The following is a 19,221-nucleotide window of genomic DNA, read 5'->3' as shown; positions in this document are numbered from 1 at the left end:
GGACCTCCCTTTTGGAGGTGTTCTTCATGGTTCCATCTCACAACCTCCTTAGGACACTATCAAAGAGGATCATGTGCAATATGGAGTTTTATTAGTACATCATCACTCTCGAATTCAGACTAGTTTTTTATTATGGAACATCCTTGGGAGGTAATCCCAAATGCTTAGACTACTTGCTTTAAATATTTTGTTTTATATCTTGTTGTTTTATAATACATTAATGATCATTTCATCTTGTGTGGTAGGAGAAACTATTAGCTGGGTGGATCCGTACTAATGTATATGTATATATACCTAGATGAATCCAAGAACATGCCCAAAATCACCTTTTAGGAACGTGCATGTTATATACTCATGGTAGTCAACCCATAAGACTATATAGCTATCAACTCCATTATGCATAGTATAGACTAGATACTGTGACATCCCCACTAACATCATCAGTGCCCAATAGTGGGTGTAGAACTCTGTATCAAGATATGCTTTCACACACGCACTCCACACACACACACACACACACACACACACACACACACACAAGATCTTATATTCACACAAAGGCCTTCGTACTGAGTTTCTATCAAACCTCCGGAGATGCAGGGCAGACTCAGCCATAATGAAGCCTAGCACTAAGGGAAGTAACAAATAGAAAGAATTAGTACAGCAAATAAGTATATAGAAAGTATTATCACAATATCAACTGGCCGCAATGCGGATGAAAACTTCACAATGTGAAATCTTCATGTCTGCTAATGTATATTGGATTTGGAGATTTGGCAACGGATTGTTGTCATGCATCACTCTCTCTCTGGTTACTATGAGAGTGTAAGATTTGGAAATGGATTGTTGTCATGCCACTGTTGATTGGATCTCTATGCTAAATTCAAACATGTAGCATTGTCATGGATTTGACCATTTTTTGGTTTTAATTTATAGTATGCTTCCTCCATGCTCTTTGTGGTGCGTAGACAAGGGTGTGTAGACAAGGGATGATGCCTCCTATGTCCAATATTTGTTTAGACTCTGCATATGCAACCTTTGGAGTTAGTGGGTGGCTTACTACCATTTTCCATAGATATCACGAGCTAGGGAGTCTACTGGGGGAGGAGTGGTGTGGTGGCTTGGAAAGGAGCTTCACATTTATGTCTTGCTTTGGTGAGTTGTTTTGTCACCACAATGGTATTTGCCTTGAGTTGGTATGTGGTATAGCCCCTATTGTCAAGGCACGTTTGAAGACATGATGTGTGTGTGCATCGATGATGATGACAAGGATGATAGGCTTTTGTATTCATATGTGCAATCCTTACTACATGCTAAGAAGAGGGGGGAAGAAATGAGGAGGATAGCAATTAATATACTGCTAATGATGAGATTGATGCATGTGCACGAGAAAACATGTATGACTAGTAAGCATGTGCACCTTCCGCATACTTATAGTGGTTACTAGTCATTTGTGTTTTTGATAGTAGTTGATTACCATTCCTATGATTCTACCTATGGTTTTACCAATTATCACAACTTTTACCTTTGGCTCTCTTTTGCTCAATCTCACAATCAATATTTATGTGGTTTGGGTTCAATGCACTCACATGAATGTACCAGAAGATATATAGTGCAACTAGTGTGCCCTCTTTTGTTATGTTAATTTCTCTAGCTGTTTCTCTCCTCTCACTCAATATTTACATGGTTCACTATCAATCTACTTGTGGACACACACAAGCATGTAAACATGGTTGCACAAATTTAAAGACAATGCACTGGATTTATCTGGAAAGTCAAAGTCATGGTGTCCCAATCGCTTGTGCAAAGATGAATAGCCTTCTTTATATTATTCCTTTTTCCACGCCGCCCCACTCAATTGTTTTGGTTGTTCAAAAAAAGTTGCTTGGAGTATGGTAGACCTCGATGTTTTGATGCATCCAAACGTAATCACACACTCAAAAACCTCAATTTTGACTACCCATATGATCAAATTGGACATGAAAAACTCATTTTACTACTTTTATTAATTTTTGAAAATCATTAATCACTCCTTAATCAAAAAACTAGTCCATTAAGTGAAACTAGTGAAAATGAAGAGTTTTTGTGTTTTTTCTTTATCGTGGATTAAGCTACCTAAGATCTGTGCCAACTAAATCAGTAGGATACAACCAAAAACTCATCTAAGGAGCCAAAATTAAGTTAAATAGCTCTATATAAAACTTTTAAAAAGAGCAAAAAATCAACTAATATGCATTCTGGAAAGCCGCCCAAATACACTGCACTCACTAGCACAAGACTAACCAAGTGGAGTGCTGTTATGCTATCAACTACCCGGAGAGGGAGAAGTCCTGGATCTAGTTCACCTCCCATCCATAGAGCAGAATGAGGAGTCCCCCATTCTACCAGGCTGTGTGTAGTGGCTTGCTTGTTCACACTAGCCCTATTGACGCTTGTTGTGGTGCTATAGTCTAGACGTCTCACCCTTGAACCCCAGACTTGCTCATGGCTCGCTCTCCGACGTGCGTACTCGGAGCCTGGTCAAGTCCTCATGTAGTCACTACTACAGACTACGTGACATTACCTCCCCCTTAAAGAAGAGTTTTCAACCGCGAATTCTCCAATCTCAATTGCAAGCATCACAATTCAGCCTTTTACAATGTCAAGAAGGACTTGAAATATCATGTTCCCATCTCTAAATTCAAGAATACTCTTGAGTTTTTGTGGAGGAGTTGTTGGCTCAATAAGCTCCACTAAAATGCTTAGAGCAACTACGTTCTCTTTATGATCCATAGTTTTTCATAGTCTACTCACGTGAAAAACAGGATGAACTCGAGAGCTCTTCAGAAACTCAAGTTTGTATGCTAATCCACCAACCTTCTTAAGGATTTTAAAGAGACCGCAATATTTAGGCAAAAGTTTTTGACACTTTCCCATTTTTTATGTCTCCGACTTCATAGGGAATTTCAACAAAAATACAAAATCACCTTCTTCAAAGATTACTTCTCTGCGACCCTTGTACGCATACGTCTTCGCATGATCATGTGCACTGTGTATGCTATCTTTTGCTACCTCCTACAGCATATCTTGCACGTCTTCAAGAAAATCCTTGATTGATTGAATCTTTTCCTTCTCTAGCCCTACGGCTAAGGAGACCTTGGCTAGAAACCATACATCAACATGAATAGGCTAAATCTAGCCCGCCGAATGTTTTGAACTATTATAGGCAAACTCCAAATGTGGTAGATAATCCTCCTAATTGGATTGCATTTTATTGACATACACTCGACGCATGTCTTCCAACAATTGGTCGACTCTTTTTGTTTGACCATCAGACTGTGGATGATCTACAGTACTCATACTTAGAGTAGTGTCCAACTTTTTGAAGACTTCCCTCCAAAATAACTATTGAACTTCCTATCTCCATCAGAAACTATATCTACAGGCAGGCCATATAGCATGTAGATATGCTCGATAAACAACCTAGCCAACTCAGGATTTTTCACCTCCCTTTTAGTAGGTATAGAGTTTTCACCTCCTCCTTTTTAGTAGGTATAAACTTGACCATCTTGGTCAATCTGTCAACCACTACCCAAACCAAATCATTCCCTGGATTCATTCTAAGTAAACCCATGATGAGACACATGCAATTGTGGGTATTTTTTGGTAGAAAGGATTCCCTAAATTTCTATAATTTTTAGGAATTTTTCCTAATTATTTAGGAATTTTTAAGAGCATTTGTAAGGTTAAAAAGGTATTTTTTAATGCATTTTTGGAGGTTTTCCGTAGGTATGCTATAAAATTTCTATCAATTTTCTACTAAAAATTAGCAAGGGTAGCATGTTGATACATCGGGTTCTCTCCCATGTGTTCGGCATAATATCTATCTCTCAAATTTGAATTTTCCTTCATTTTCTCTCTCATGCGTGCGGACACCCCTTATATGGGTAGATTTGATTAGTTAAAATTCATGATTAGTGAATAATCATGATTAGTATATTATCAAAGTTAAGCCATAATCTCTCTGTTAAATAGAGAAGAGATGAGAGAGCTAGCGGAGAAGGGAGTTGAGATGGACAAAGGGGAAGAGAGGACAGAAAGCTCATGCGCCCCCCCTTACCCATAGCCAATCACGTACAGCGCCCAAGGAGAGGGATTTGTTTTCTAGTGGTTGGCACATAGCACTCCCCTGCCATGATTCATTAATTTTTCTTTCAAAAGTTTTGATGAAGCTTTTCATTAAAGCTTTAATTTTTTTTTTCATTTTTGTGATAAAACAAAATTTCATGTTGAGCCCTTTGGTCTTTGGGGTCCTTTTTTTTGCACCTTTCAAATTCCGGAGTTTTTTGTATCTTCATTTTCCACAACCCTTGGCTGTTCGCATTCCGGGGTGACTCTTCGAGTTCCGAAATTTTTTGATTGTTCGTATTCTAATACATTCGGGGTACAAAAAAAAATTCAAAAATAATTCTGAAAATTAGACAAAGGTTATTTTCAATTCTTGGAATATCTGGGTTTGTCGATCGGCATGTGGTGTGTCCGTTTGGGCACCCATGACTATTCGAATTCCTGAAAAAATCTATTTTTTAACCTAGAAAATTAGTAATTGCATTAAAATTAGAGATTTTGATTCGATTTGACAATTTTTGAGTGGAATTAAAAAATTTCATGATTGATGGGATTCTCAAGGTAATTTTTTTAAATAATTACCAAACTTAGAAAAATTCAAGAAATTATTTTTAAAATCTTAGAAATCGGTATTTTTGAAATATCATTTGTATTTTGGTAAATTCTATTCCTAAAAGTTTCTGGAAAAGTTTATATTTGGAGTGCCATAAGATAGAATTTGGTGGATTTCAAAATTAGTAAATTTTGAGGCCCTAGAAAAATAAGAAAAACTAAGAAAAATCATGATAATTTTTTTTCTTGAGAATTTAATATTTTCGAGGGTTATTTAGTATCGAAATATGTTGTTTACATACTTACATTAGATAGATACAGGCTATTCACATATAATTAATGCGAGTGTGTCTCATATTTGTAGTTATTTCTGTTTGGATTAATTCTAAACGATGTTTTCATGATTTGTTACCGTTGTTTAGCCACCAAATGCTAATTAACGCATTTTTTCTTATGCGCAGTTAGTTCTAGTGAATTGATTTGCTAGATCATTTTGGTCAAGGGTGGGCAAGTGAAGTTGGTTCGAGTGAATCGTAATTTTTGAAGAACCTTATTACCATGGCTCATATTGACTTCTCAGTCAATGATAATGTCGATGAGATGAATGATCATCCCAACTCAGGTAGGGAAGATCTTAAATTCCAAGTTGAAGAAGAGAAGGCTCTTGGAAAGAGTGAATTTTTGGAAGTGACAAAGCATCTAGAGACAACTATTACCAAATGCCATGACGAGATGGAGTCACTAAAGATGCAGATCTTGACTTTGCAAAAAGCTCATTTGGTGGCACCTCCTACTCCTACCATGGCAGTTCCTCCGTAATTTGCACCAAATATGTACAGCGGTGAGAAAAAGGAAAAGACTTAGGAATGTGTAGATGCTTGTCTCAATAGGTAGACTAGACACTTTGCCTTTCATCCATTCACTAATGTGCAAAAGCTACATATGGTGCAGGGGTTATTGACAAGGAAGGAATTAACTTGGTGGAAGGATCTTAAAGAAGATTTTTATTCCTACCACTTGGCAAAATTTTGAGGAAGATTTCAAAAAAGTGTTTGTCTAACTAGAGGATGAATTCGAAATAATTGCCAAGCTTGTTAAAAATAGCATGGGAAAACAGTCTTTTAATAATTATGTGTAGAAGTTTAGACAATTGGCTGCCAAAGTCAGGTCTAATGGTCATACCTTGTGTGGGATTTTCATCAATGGTCTCGCTCGTGACTATCAGTACGAGGTAAAAAATGCCAGGTCAAAATGGTTGAAGATGCTATTCAGGGCAGCTCAGGTTTTTCATATAAGACTATGGTTGGCGCCAACACTTTAAAACTGTTGTCTAATGAAAAGAAATCCACGTTCACTTTTTCAAGTAGTGGACAAAAAAAGAAAGTTAGTTTTCACACCAAAACCAAAAACTTCTGACAACACCAATAAGAAGTAGAAGTTTGTGAGCAAGGATAATATCACATGTTTCAAATGCAAGGAAGAGGGACACACGAAGAAATTCTATCCTTTGAATGGAGCTACAGCACCTTTCGCACCTGGACAAAAGGCAGCACCGAAGAAGTTTATACCAAAGAAATCTGTGCACATTACAAAACTTCAAGGTAAATCTTATGAAGTCAATATTATGCATCTTGAAGGAAGCCAATGTTCACATTGAACTTTTTGTAAAGAGATTTTTGGTCCAAACGCATTATTTTGTGTTTATGGATCAATAACGGAAAAATCAGGTTCATATTTGTTTGATCCTGGTAGTACTTACAATTTTATTGAGACAACATTGTGGTACAGAGGATGAAGCTAGAAACCACACAGAATGATCACATACACAAGGTTAGGATGATTGGAGGACAAGTCCAATTCTGAGACAAGAAGGTGTCAAAACTACCGTTATACATCCAATTGTACACTTGATTTTCATGTTAAGAGCTTAGGTCATGTAGACATCATTTTAGGGATGGAATGGTTTCATAAAAAAAATAAGAATTTTTTTGTTAATTGGGTCAAACATTTGATGTCTTTCCATCACAATGGAAACCTTGTTACTCTTAAGGGAAACATTGTTGTACCCAAGGAAACGTTTATTAGTAAGCTTGAGTTAATGGAAAATCTTTTTAACTATGAACTTTTCCAATTGGTCATGGATCCAATGTCTTCATGTGTTCATTTTGATGTAAACACTTTTCCAATGTCTTCATGTGTTCATTTTGATGTAAACACTTTTCCAATTGGTTATGGATCCAATGTCTTCATGTGTTCATTTTGATGTAAACACTATTTCTTTGGATGTTTGGGAAAGTAAAGTGTTAAATTACATTAAGAGAAAATTTCACGATGTATTTCGTGATGAGTTACCCATAGATTACCTCCTAAACGAGAAGTGGACAATAAAATTGAGCTAGTACCGGGTGCAAAACCTATTAGTATTCCTCCATATTGGCTTAGCCAGACTGAGGAAGATGAGAAAGCAAAGTAACTAGCTGAATACTTGAGGATGGGTCAAATTAGACTAAGTAAGTCTCCTTGGGGTGCACCAGTTCTCCTGGTTAAGAAAAAAGATCAAGGTACCTGGTGGATGTGTATTGATTACAAATATCTTAACAAGGTTACAATTAACAACAAATACCCATTGCCTAGATCACACGATCTTATTGATAGGTTGCAAGGAGCTAAGTATTTCACAAAGCTTGATTTGCAAACCGGTTATCATTAGATCCATATTACAGAGGAAGATGTTCCTAAAACTACTTTTAGGACACGTTATGACCATTATGATTTTTTAGTGTTACCCTTTCGTCTCACTAATGCACTAGCAACTTTCCAACAGATGATGAATAGTATATTTTGGGATCTATTAGAAAAATGCGTGGTGGTTTTCTTATATGATATTTTGATATACACTAAAGCTTTGGCTAAGCATGAGTATCATCTTAAAGAGGTTCCAGGAAGGCTCAGGAAGGAAAAACTATATTGTAAATTATCTAAGTGTGATTTCTTCAAGAAGGAATTGTTAAAAAAAGGGTCATAGGATCTCTCAAGATTGCTTAAGTATAGATTTGGATTGAATCCAAAAGCTTTTAGAATGGCCAGTTTCGTGTACGGTCAAGCAATTAAGATCTTTCTTAGGTTTTGTGGTATTTCTTCCAAAATTTATCAAGTATTATTCAAAGTTGACAGTGTATTTTACCAATCTTCTTAAGGGTAAAAATAAGAATTCTAATTATCCAATTGAGTGGAATGAGAAACTACATGAAACTTTCGATACTTTGAAATATAAAGTTCAAGATGCTCATGTGTTATCATTACCAGATCCTAGTAAGCCTTACATTGTTGAGACTGATGCTAGTGATTTTGCAGTAGGCGCAGCTTTGATCTAGGATGGGATGGCATGTGGCTTTGAAAGTAAGAAACTCAACGATGCACATAGTAGGTACCCAACTTAGGAGAAAGAGTTGTATGAAATCATTTATAATTTAAAGGCATGGAGATAGTATCTCTGTGCGGGTCTTAGTTTACGGTCTTGATAGATCACCAGTCTTTGCAGTCCATTTGTGAGCAATCGGACTTAAAGGCAGAAAGGCCAGATAGGATGAGTTGATGCATGACTTGGATTTCATGATTAAATACAACAAAGGTAGCTTGAATTGCATTGCTTATGCGTTGAGTTGAATTGGTGAAGTTCATAAACTTAGATTCATGGAAATTACTTCTAACACTTCAGTACATATATTTTCTTTGAAAAATATTAGAATTTGGCAAAATCAAGGTCCAACTCTGATGCTCCTATGTTATCCTTACCAGATCCTAGCAGGCCTTACATTGTTGAGACTGATGCTAGTGATTTTGCAGTAGTAGGCGCAACTTTGTTCAAGGATGGGAAGCCTATGGCCTTTGAGAGTAATAAACTCAACGATGCACAAACTAGATACCCAATTCTTAATAGATCACTAGTCTTTGCAGTTCATTTGTAATCAACCAGACTTAAAGGTAGAAAGGCCAAATAGGATGAGTTGATGCAGGACTTGGATTTCATGATTAATACAGGAAAGTTAGCTTGAATCGCATTGCTAATGCGTTGTGTTGAATTGGTGAAGTTAATGAACTTAGCTTCACAGAAATTACTTCTAACTTATATGATTCACTCAGGGAAAAATATAGTATATATATTTTCTTTAGAAAATACTAAAATTTGGCAAAATCAGGATCCAACTATGATGTAGCTCAAAACCTAGTGAATGAAGGAAAAGCCAACTTTTTCAAAATAATAAGGTGTACATGTCAGATGTGCCGAAAATTAAAGTGAGGATCCTATTTGAGTGCCATGGTGCACCATTGGCAGAACATCTGGGCATACATCATACCTTGGCTTTGGCTAGGACTTTTTATTGGCAAAAAATGAAGGATTTTGTTCAGAATTATGTGGTCAAGTGTCATATTAATAAGGCAGATCCCCTTAAGTCTATTGGGTTATTACATCCTTTAGATATTCCGTCTTGAAAGTAGGAAAGTGGATTTCATTACAGAAGTTCCACGTACCAGCAGGGGTCACGATGCCATTTGGGTAGTCGTGGGGATATATTGACAAAGATGGCTTCATTTTCACCCACAAAAACAACAGTTAAAGCCTTGAAATTGGCTTGCCAATTTATCGAGCGACTGTTTAGATTGTATGGCCTACCTTCTGATATTGTGAGCGATTGGGACTCGAAGTTCACGACTCATTTTTGGCAAGACGTTTTCAAGAAATTGGAAACTACTTTGAGTATATGTTCCTCTGATCACCCACAGTAGTCTGATAGTAGGCAAACAAAGCATGTAAATTAGATTGTTCATGATATGCTTTGTGCATGTCTTTGGAAAACCATCGAGTTGGGAAAAATATCTTCCAATGATGGAATTTGCCTATAATAGTTCTAAGCATACAGCTACTGGTTATAGTCCTTTCATGCTTATGTATGGGTATCAACCCAGGGCACCCGTTAATGTCGGTCTTAAGGACATTGAGCTTGATACATTAAGGGATTTCTTACGTGATATGCAGGAAATGCTAACCCAAGCTCACGATTCTATCAGGAGTGCTCATGATAGAGCACGGATTTATGCTGATAGGGGACGCTCATCTAGGTCTTTTGAGGCAGGAGCATTGGTTTATTTGAAAGTTCCTAAAGATTCTTAGACTTTATCAACAAGAAAGTGCTCAAAATTATCTCCTAGATATTGTGGTCCATTCTGAGTTATATGTCGGATTAGCACAGTTGCGTATGAGCTAAAACTACCTCCACATGTTAGAGTTCATCCAATCTTTCATGTCAGTAGACTGAAAGAGAAGCTGGGAGGCGAGAATAACACAATTACTCCTCATGAACTTGTTGAAGTCAAAGATTTATCTTATGTTCCACATGAACCTAAAAAGGTACTTGAATTTAGGGAAAGGAAACTTCATAGTCATTTAATTCTTGAGGTTAAAATTAAGTGAAAAGATAGAAAAAATGAGGATTCGACTTGGGAGTCAGTTGAGAATGTTCAGCGCAGGTTTCCTTTTTTTCATTGCAAGAGTGCAATGTTTTGAGAGAGGGGCAGTATGTTATGTGCACATTATATGTGTATATACTAAGAGGCTAACCCACCCTAGGCATGTGAGCATGGAAACATGATCTAGGGGGGGCAAGGGTTTGGTCTAACCTTGGGTTTAGGTTAGGGTCAAGAAACCAAGGGTCACACATGAAAATGGAGAGTCAAGAGTCACTTGAGGGCCCTCTTGTATAATAGGGGCATGGGGTACTCTCAAGGGATGTTCTGTTGTGTAGAGCATTATATCTACTCTCTTGTCATTTCATGCTATCTAGAGCTATGTGCTGTTGGAATGAAGTCATATTTTTGGTGGTATGGGACACCAAGGTAAGGTATGTGGTACTTCAGTATATTTATATGTGCACCCTTGGGCTTCGGGGTGGTCGGGTGGATGAGTATATGCTTGGTTTATGCATAGTGATTAACTAAAGAGATATTTAGGGTTTTAACAAGGTAATTTTATTTCTTAACGCTAGTTTGGTAATAGGACATAAAAGTGTCCATGTAGAGTAGAAGAGACCAACCCATGAGACATTCTTCAGTATTAGCTTGAACTCTCAACAATATAACACATTGGCAAAACTCAGCTCATGAATTCCTCAGCTCAACTATCCACTCAATTCTCTATCCTCTAATCTACACACATGCGGGAATAATCCCCTTTGCTTCTTACATCCATCCGAGTACTACCCGTTAGCAAGAAACAGTTAGAAGTTGTTACAAAGAAAGAAAGTGTAACCCCTAGTTTGTTACTCAATGGGACAATCTTAGTGGTGACCTTGGTGACGGCCAAATGGGTTGGTTGGCCACCAACAATCATGTGGGCATAATCTTGCACTCACACACAATGGACCATGGTAAAGTCCAATTTTCTCCCCCTTTAGATACTCTTGCTTGCAGTGCATATTGTTTCTACTTTTGTGATGCATATAAAAGTAGGTAGCTTCTTGTACCATTCAAGCACATTACGCACATTTAATAGGTAGGTTCTTGCACCATTCAAGCACATTAAGGAGCCTTATGTTTATCCAAGCATATGCATTTGCATCACCATCCATATCCTCGCCATCTTGAAAACCTCAAGAAATGATCCCTCTAAAATTCCTTAACCTCATTACATTGACACCTCGATTGCCTAGACTCAAGGGTAGACCCAAGAGGGGGGAATGTTAACCCAAGGAGGGTAATTATTGGGTGCCCAACATCGCTTCCACACTCATGGGCCACATCAACACTAAGTGATGAGAGCTGATGAAGAAGCTATCATCAAGAAAAAAGAATGAACAAAGCTGAATAAACCTAAGCAATAAAAATCGTGCATGCTATGAAGTAGCTATGGACTCAAGGTAGCATACTTTGTGTATACATGCCTACCCAAAAGGTTAACTAATGGGTGCCCAACATCACTTCTAGCATCAACAATAAATGAGGGGAGGGGAAGAAGATATCATCAAGAAATAAAGAATGAACAAAGCCAAAGAAATCTAAGTAATCAAGCCTCAGGTCATCATGCAAGCTATGGACTCAAGGCACCACACCCCATGTGTACATGCTTGCCTAAGCAAGATAGGATTAACTCTATTATATTATAGCATTGTATAAATTATACTTTAACTTGTAATTCGAGGCTGTGTGGCCAAGCCTTATGTGGAGCTGACACCCACACTCTTATATCTACATTAGACTCTAATAAGACACCCAAAACTTAGTGAAGTTTGGACACCCAAGACTAATACGCGAATTTGTCTTTAAATGAGAAAGAGAAATTACCTTGGGTTGTATTGAGAACTAAGCTCTTGCCTCTTATGATCCTACTCTCTCTAGCTCTATTGTCTCTTGCCTCTCTTGGTAGTTCTATGCTTGTGTGTGAATATGAGAGTGTTTGCATCATTTCTTCTCTCGCATATACCTTGCCAATTGATGCCAGTGAAAGTGTGAGAGTGTGTGTAAGGAGACGGATATTGTCTTGAATCTTTTCAAGCCATGGGAGTCCTAAGCTCAACATAGACAACTCATGTGGTCACAACAATAGGCGATCTTCTCAAGTACTAGCTAGCTATAATGCAATTGCCTCTTCTCCAAAAGACGGTGGTTACACTACAAGAGATGGGGAGCATAACCACCGTGCGAAGAGGACAGAGAGAGAGAGGAGAGAGAGAAAAGTAAGTGCACTCGGAGTGTGGTATATTTGGGCTTTCCAAAATGCATATTAGCTGATTTTTTACTCTCTTTAAGAGTTTAACATAGAGCTATTTTGCTTAATTTTGGCTCCTTAGATGATTTTTGTAATTGTATATTACTGATTTAGAGTGTTGGCATAGATCTTAGGTATCTTACTCCATGATTTTTAAAAAACTCTTCATTTTCATTACTTTCCCTTAATGGACTAGTTTTTTGATTAAGGGGCGATTAACAATTTTTAAGAATAAAAAAAAGTAAAAAATTTTGGGTAGTTAAAATTGATGTTTTTGAGTGTTTGTGTTTGGATGCATGAAAACATCTAATTACACCAACTACTCCATCAAGTGTTTTGATCTCTTTTTCTCATTGCACATAAGAGAAAACATTAATAAATCAAATCGTAATATATCTCAAAGTAGTTAATTGATTATACCTTAAACCATGCACATGTTTTAGAGATCACATAGGTAATCTAATGATGTGCTTGGTTGTGTTAATTAATTTAAAGATTAATTTGAGCCCAAGGATTAGCCAACAAAGAGAAAAAAATAGCAAGGGAGTTAATCTTTAATTAAGCCTTAAGAACAAATTTTTATAACTCATTAGAATTAATTAAAGTGAGATTAGCTGGTTTGAATCTTCCCTCTTCTGAATGCTTTCATCAAGGCATGTATAAGAGGGTGTAAGGGGTCTTCAATGTAAGGGGTCTTCAATGCATATGCAAGAGGTAAGAGCTAAAAAAGGGGGGAATGTGCCATAAGTTTTAAAGAGGGTGTAAGAGGCCTTCAATGCATGTGTAATGGGTAGAGACCAAAAAAGGGAAAATGTGTCATAAGCTTTGAAGAGGGTGTAAGTACTTCTCTCACCTACACCATTTTGAAGTAGACTATCCTTAGAAAACCAAAACAAACATTACTCGAAATCAAAATGAAAACCATCCACACTTAGGCAGCTATGTGGCACATAAAATCACGGTCAATTAGGGTTGCAAAGGTGATCAAATGATGGAGACTATCTGAAGGTAGTTGTACTCGCGAACGATGGAGACAACGCTAATGTGATTTTTTACGTTGATGTGCTAGGGTCCCACGCTGATCACGCTTGTAGTAACGCTGCTTAAAGGATGTGTGCCAACGATTGTCACACTTGTAGCAAAGGTCCTCTCTCACTCACTCTCTCTCTCTCCCACTGTATAAATTTGGTAACTTCCTTGGAACCAATACTAGAAAAAGTTACCAATGGTAATCCTAGTTTAAGATATAATCACCATGTGGTAACCTTGATTCTAAACATAGTTACCATTTGGTAACGTAGATTTTCTTATGAACTACCATATGGTAACTTAGATTTTACAAATTATTACCATTAGGGTATATATATATATATATATATATATATATATATAACATGAGAAAGGACCCTTAAATACTTGGATAGTTTTTGCATGGGACAAAACCTAAAGGACAAGCTAAGTTGCTTCACACCGGATTCGGGATAGGGGTAGGAGTCGGTGACCTCTTTTAAACCACCGCCACCCTCTTACGCGTCAAAAATTACTGCACGTCCTTTCCACCCATCTGGGTGTGCCTCATCTGCGTAAGTTTCCAGGTGTGCGTCCCCCCCTTCCCATTTCCCTTCCAAATGTATCTAAACGTCATCCCTGCAGCCACCTGGGGATCCATAATATGACTCTATCTAATGATGGTAGTCTGTTTTGCCTGCAGAACTCTGCACCAGCTCCAGCACTTGGAGCTGTTGGCGCACAAGCTGTGGCCCTTAGGATTGCTGGCGACCAGGCCAGGACACCCTCTTCGATGATCATGGGCGCCACTACTTTGAGAGTTGCTACATCGAAGGTTCCATAGACTTCATTTTCGGTGACGGCCAATCATACTACAAGGTTTTTACAAGAGCGAATTATAAGACATTCTTAGGATTTGGTTAAGTGTAATGATGACGATAGGATTAATAAGGTAAGTATAATCATCACTAAAAAAATGGATAATCGTGCCAGGGGTGCCAACTGCATGCATTGGCTGTTAATCCGGGGTCATTAACTACACAGAAGCATTCAAGCTCGGGAGAGAGCACTAGATTCTCCTTTGTGCAGTGCACGGTGAGTGGTTCCAGGATGATTTACCTGGGGCGCAGACTGCGTTGCAGTTTGTGGATTTTTTTTTCCTCTTTTAAATCCTCCTCTGAAAAACTTGTGGTCTTGCGTGATTTGGGTCATTTTTTTTTCTGTTGGGTGAAGCACTGTTAATCAATAAGCTACATGTTATGGTTCAAAGCTTAGACGCTTGCCAGTACATATATTGCAGCATAACAATTGCTCAAGGAGAGCTAGTACCTCGTGCATAATTTAGTCTGATTTTCTCTCTTCTTTGAATGGCTCAGCCTTGAATAAAGGCATGCAAGCCCTGCTACCTCTGGCTTCTCCAACGGCTCTGCACAACCGTTGGATCTGGAGATTCGAGACTTTGAACAACCTCCCCTAATCCCAGGTAAGACCTCTCCATACATTTGCATCTTCTTTTAAAACATCACTGCTTGCATTTTCCCCCCACCCCCCACACCCATAGCCACATCCACCCCCCAAACCCACCCCTGCTTCTCCTCCTCCCAAAATTTATAAGCTAAGGAATACTATGGTTTATGTGTTGTTTCTTCAGATTGCTTGATGGGGTGCCGGCCTGCGGGGTGTGTGTGTGTGTGTGTACATGGAAATCCTTTAAATGCCAGAATTAGAACCTGCCTTTTCGTAACAGTAAGCATGTATCAGAATTGTCTCCGTTTATGAGATCCTTTCAATCAATACTATTCATTAAAAAGCCTTCTTAATAAGATCCTATCTAAGACTATAGCAGAATTGTGTTCTGAGAGATCTCTCGACACCATAGTTTTGTACTTAATGCATATACCATACGGTCATTTTATGGACATTTCCATGCTCTAGAGTTCCAAGCCTTCACCCTGGCCCGGTCCTGCCCTTCACCTTGGAAGAAGCCATAGAAATTGAGCACTGTGGGTGGTCATGTAGAAAGCCTTGAACATCAAGCTGCACACACCTTCTCATACATCCCTTTCATGGCCTTCCCCGTTGGAGTTTACTCAGCATGGTGGCCCACATAAAAAGATCTTAACATCAAACGTTATGCTCCAATGGGACCCCTGAATTTTTGACCAGTTTTAGGCTCTTTCTGTTTCACAAGCTCAAATGATGTGACAAACTGTGGCCGTCCTTGTCATGTTATGCGTGGTAGCGCTAAAAGGACATTTCTAATGGACGGATGCCTGCTGCATGCCTGTAGGTTTGGCAGCTATAATGTGATGGGCAGGAAGCAATGGCTTTGGCTGTCTGGTTTACTGTAGTTGCCAAGATTTGGCCATTGGTTGCCGAATCTATGGCACACTTGAACATGCCCAAAATGGACACATTCTTTGTCATTTACCTGCACCTTTGATTGGGGACTCCTGACTCCTGAGTCTGAGTGACAGTACACACACACAGTCTCTCCATCTCTCTCTCTCTCTCTCACACACACACACATATACAGAAAAGAATCACGACAAAGCTTGGAACAGGACAATGATCTCTCACATCGGAGTCACAACTCGTCACCCCCCTGACTGTTTCATATGCCCGCTTGTGCAAAGACCTATCAATTATCCTCACATAAATTTTGGAGATAGGACCTTGCGGTAGAATCTTGACTCCTGAGGCGGAGGGACCTTGCGGTAGAATCCTGACTCCTCAGGCGGAGGGAGAGTCTTTGGAGGTGGCGGCGGCAGCTAATCGTGAGCAGAGTGAGGTGCCGGCTGAAGGTCAGAGTAGTGGGCCACCATCACAGGGAGATGGGGTGGCAGATGAAGGAGGTTTAGAGCAAAGCCCTACCAAGGAGGGGTGCAGTGAGAGCCTGATGGTGTGGGGTAGTACAGACTCACTGCAGAGAGACTTGGAGCCTCGTAGCTACAGTTGAACGGGTGTTTCGAGTTGGTAGAGAAGAGGGAGCTATTCTTTCCTGTGACTCAGGTGCAAGTTCTCCAACAAGGCTCTGTTCTTTCCTGCGAGTTCTAAGTTCTCAACAAGGCTCTGTTTTTTCTGTGCTCATGATTGTTGAGAGAGAGAGAGAGAGAGAGAGAGAGAGAGAGAGAGAGAGAGAGAGAGAGAGAGACCAAGACTTGGTTAACTAACGCAAGCCCTAGCTAGCCTATGTGGCTTACCTTAAGCTCACATTGCCATTTCCACCATTGCATTACCTCCATAGTTCTCCCCCTTCCTCTTGTTTTGTTGCCAACTGCCTCGCTTGTCATAGTTCTTTTTCTTATGTCTATACATGCAAGTGAGTTGCACCTACCTCCAATTTCTAAACATAGGCATGCATGAGAAAAACTCTAAGCATAGCAATATGTTAAATGCTTAGAATAGATGGATCGCTAAGAAGGGTGGAGCCCATGGCAGTTGATGACTCTCGTAGGGGAAGAATTTTTCGTACAACAATAACATCTTGATAAATGTGACAAACTAAGTTGATATGGTGTATCTCGCAATAACACGATTTGCTTGATTGTAAATAGATTGCAGGGTATTGTAACATTCAAGGAGCCAAAAAGCTACTTTTGGTTGGTTGGACAAATACAAGTTGCTAATGTCTTTGTATCTTCTAGCTTGGAAATCTTGATTTGAATTGAGTAAGAAAACATGGCTAGAAACACAGGTAATTACATTGATGGTAGAAAAGTAAATCTCATATCTATACATTTTTATGTATTGATATGAATGTTTAACTTTGCCAAACAGGAACTTTCAAACAATCGAATTTGAGTGGTTGGTTAGTGGGCAAAACCATCTCAAATTTCAGCAAATCAGGGCGCACAAACACAAACATCTCAAGATCCATCTAAAACTCACCATGTTGACCAAGATGGATGCAGACAACTACTTGAGCAGCTCTTTGGAGAAAATTGCTCAACTTCTAAAGAAAACGATGATTCTATGGCTCACCTAGAAGAGAGTGATGCGGACAACAACACAAGAAGCTCAAAGTCTAAGGTGGGTTTCAAAAGAAAATTTAGAGACTCATGGCGGTTTCATCATCCATGGATCTCTCCTAGCTCTAAAGATGGTGAGCTAGTGGTGAAGTGCACGGTTTGTATAGCAGCAAAAAAGAGAAACCTTTTTTCAACTATAGGGTTAGATGTTATGCATCGTGGAGCATTTAAGAGGTATGAAGAAACAAATCAGCATCAAAGTGCTGAGAGGATTTTGGAGAAGCTACAAAAAGATGGTGGAAATGTGGTTGGAGCAATAGATACTGGCTTGCAAAGAAGTGGAGAAGTCTATAGATCTCAAGTTGTAAGTGTTATCGAGGCCATCTACTACAAGGCTTTGGAAGGGAAGAGTTTGAATGGAATCCCAAGGCTAATAGAATTCTTGAGATTCATGAAAACACCTTTTATTCCTATCAGTGACAGCTATGGAACCTATGGAAATGCTATGGTTGCAAGAGAGATGCTCAGTGCCATTTGTGATCACATAAGAGGTGAATTATTGAAAAAGTTGAGAAGGAGTGCATTCTTTTCTTTATCCATAGATGAAAGCACCGATCGACGCTTGGAGAAGCACTTGATTGTCTATGTTACTTACCTAACATCACAACTTGATGTTGAGGTGAACTTCTTGCAGCTATTGAAGATAGAAAAGGCTGATGGTGAAACAATATACAATGCCATCATCAAACTCATGGGAGACTTGAAGCTAGACGAACACCGATTTGTAGCCATTGCTACGGATGGTTGTAGCACCATGATAGGGAAAAGAAAAGGTGTGGTTTGTCGGCTTCAAAGAACATTTCTTTCTCTTCTTGCTATCCATTGTATTGCACATAGGGAGGCATTGGCAGCCAAAGATGCTGCTGATCAATTTCCAGAAATGGAGTTTATGGACAATCTAGCTGGGAAAATCTATAGTTGGCTTCGTAAGTCAAGTAATAGGCATTCCGAGTTTTCAAAGCTATTGAAGGAGTTCCAACTACATGACGTAAAAATTTTGCAACTCCATAGTGTTCGATGGCTTTCAAGAGGCTTGGTAATGGCTCGCATTGTGGAAGTCATGCCTGCTATCTTGGAGCAATGGAATGTCAATCATCATCCGGAGTATGAGGCTTTGGTCTCCTATCAAGTTCAATTTCTATTTCATTATCTTGCCGATGTTTTGGAGCAAATGAACATCTTGAGCAAGGTCTTTCAAGAGAACATCATTGATGTTTCATCTCTTGGGTCGAAGTTTCAAACAACAAAAACCATCTTGCATACAAGGTACTTGGATCCTCAAAGCGAGATTGCTAAAAACTCTACGAGGTTGAGTAAGTTTTTGAAAGGCACAAGCTCATTTGGATTCATGGGCTTCGAAACAACGGGTGGAGGTATCAAGAGTTTTCCCATCACTTGGAGATCTATAAAAGATCTCATGAAAGGAGAAAATGCTCAAAATGATGAGTCTGGATCACTTGAATCATGGAAGGATCTAGCAAGGCAGCATGTGGAATGCCTACTTCAAGCTCTTGACACTAGACTTGGTGACATTGATGTGTTCAAGGCCATGAAGTTCTTCGAGCCAGTTGGATATCCAGATCATACGAGAAGACGATTAGAATCAACTTCTGCATGGCTGAAGACTCTTTTTGAGCATGTCACTACGGGTGCTATGATGAAAGGGAAGGTTTTGTGGAAACCTTGTATAATGCTTGTCCACACAAAAGTATGCTTGGTGCATGGAAGTATTACATTTTAGATGCGAGCTACTCAAAGGAG

Source organism: Cibotium barometz, chromosome 38, assembly GCF_041138505.1.
Source record: "Cibotium barometz isolate CiBa-2024 chromosome 38, ASM4113850v1, whole genome shotgun sequence".
Taxonomy (NCBI): domain Eukaryota; kingdom Viridiplantae; phylum Streptophyta; class Polypodiopsida; order Cyatheales; family Cibotiaceae; genus Cibotium; species Cibotium barometz.
This window is presented reverse-complemented; position numbering follows the sequence as displayed.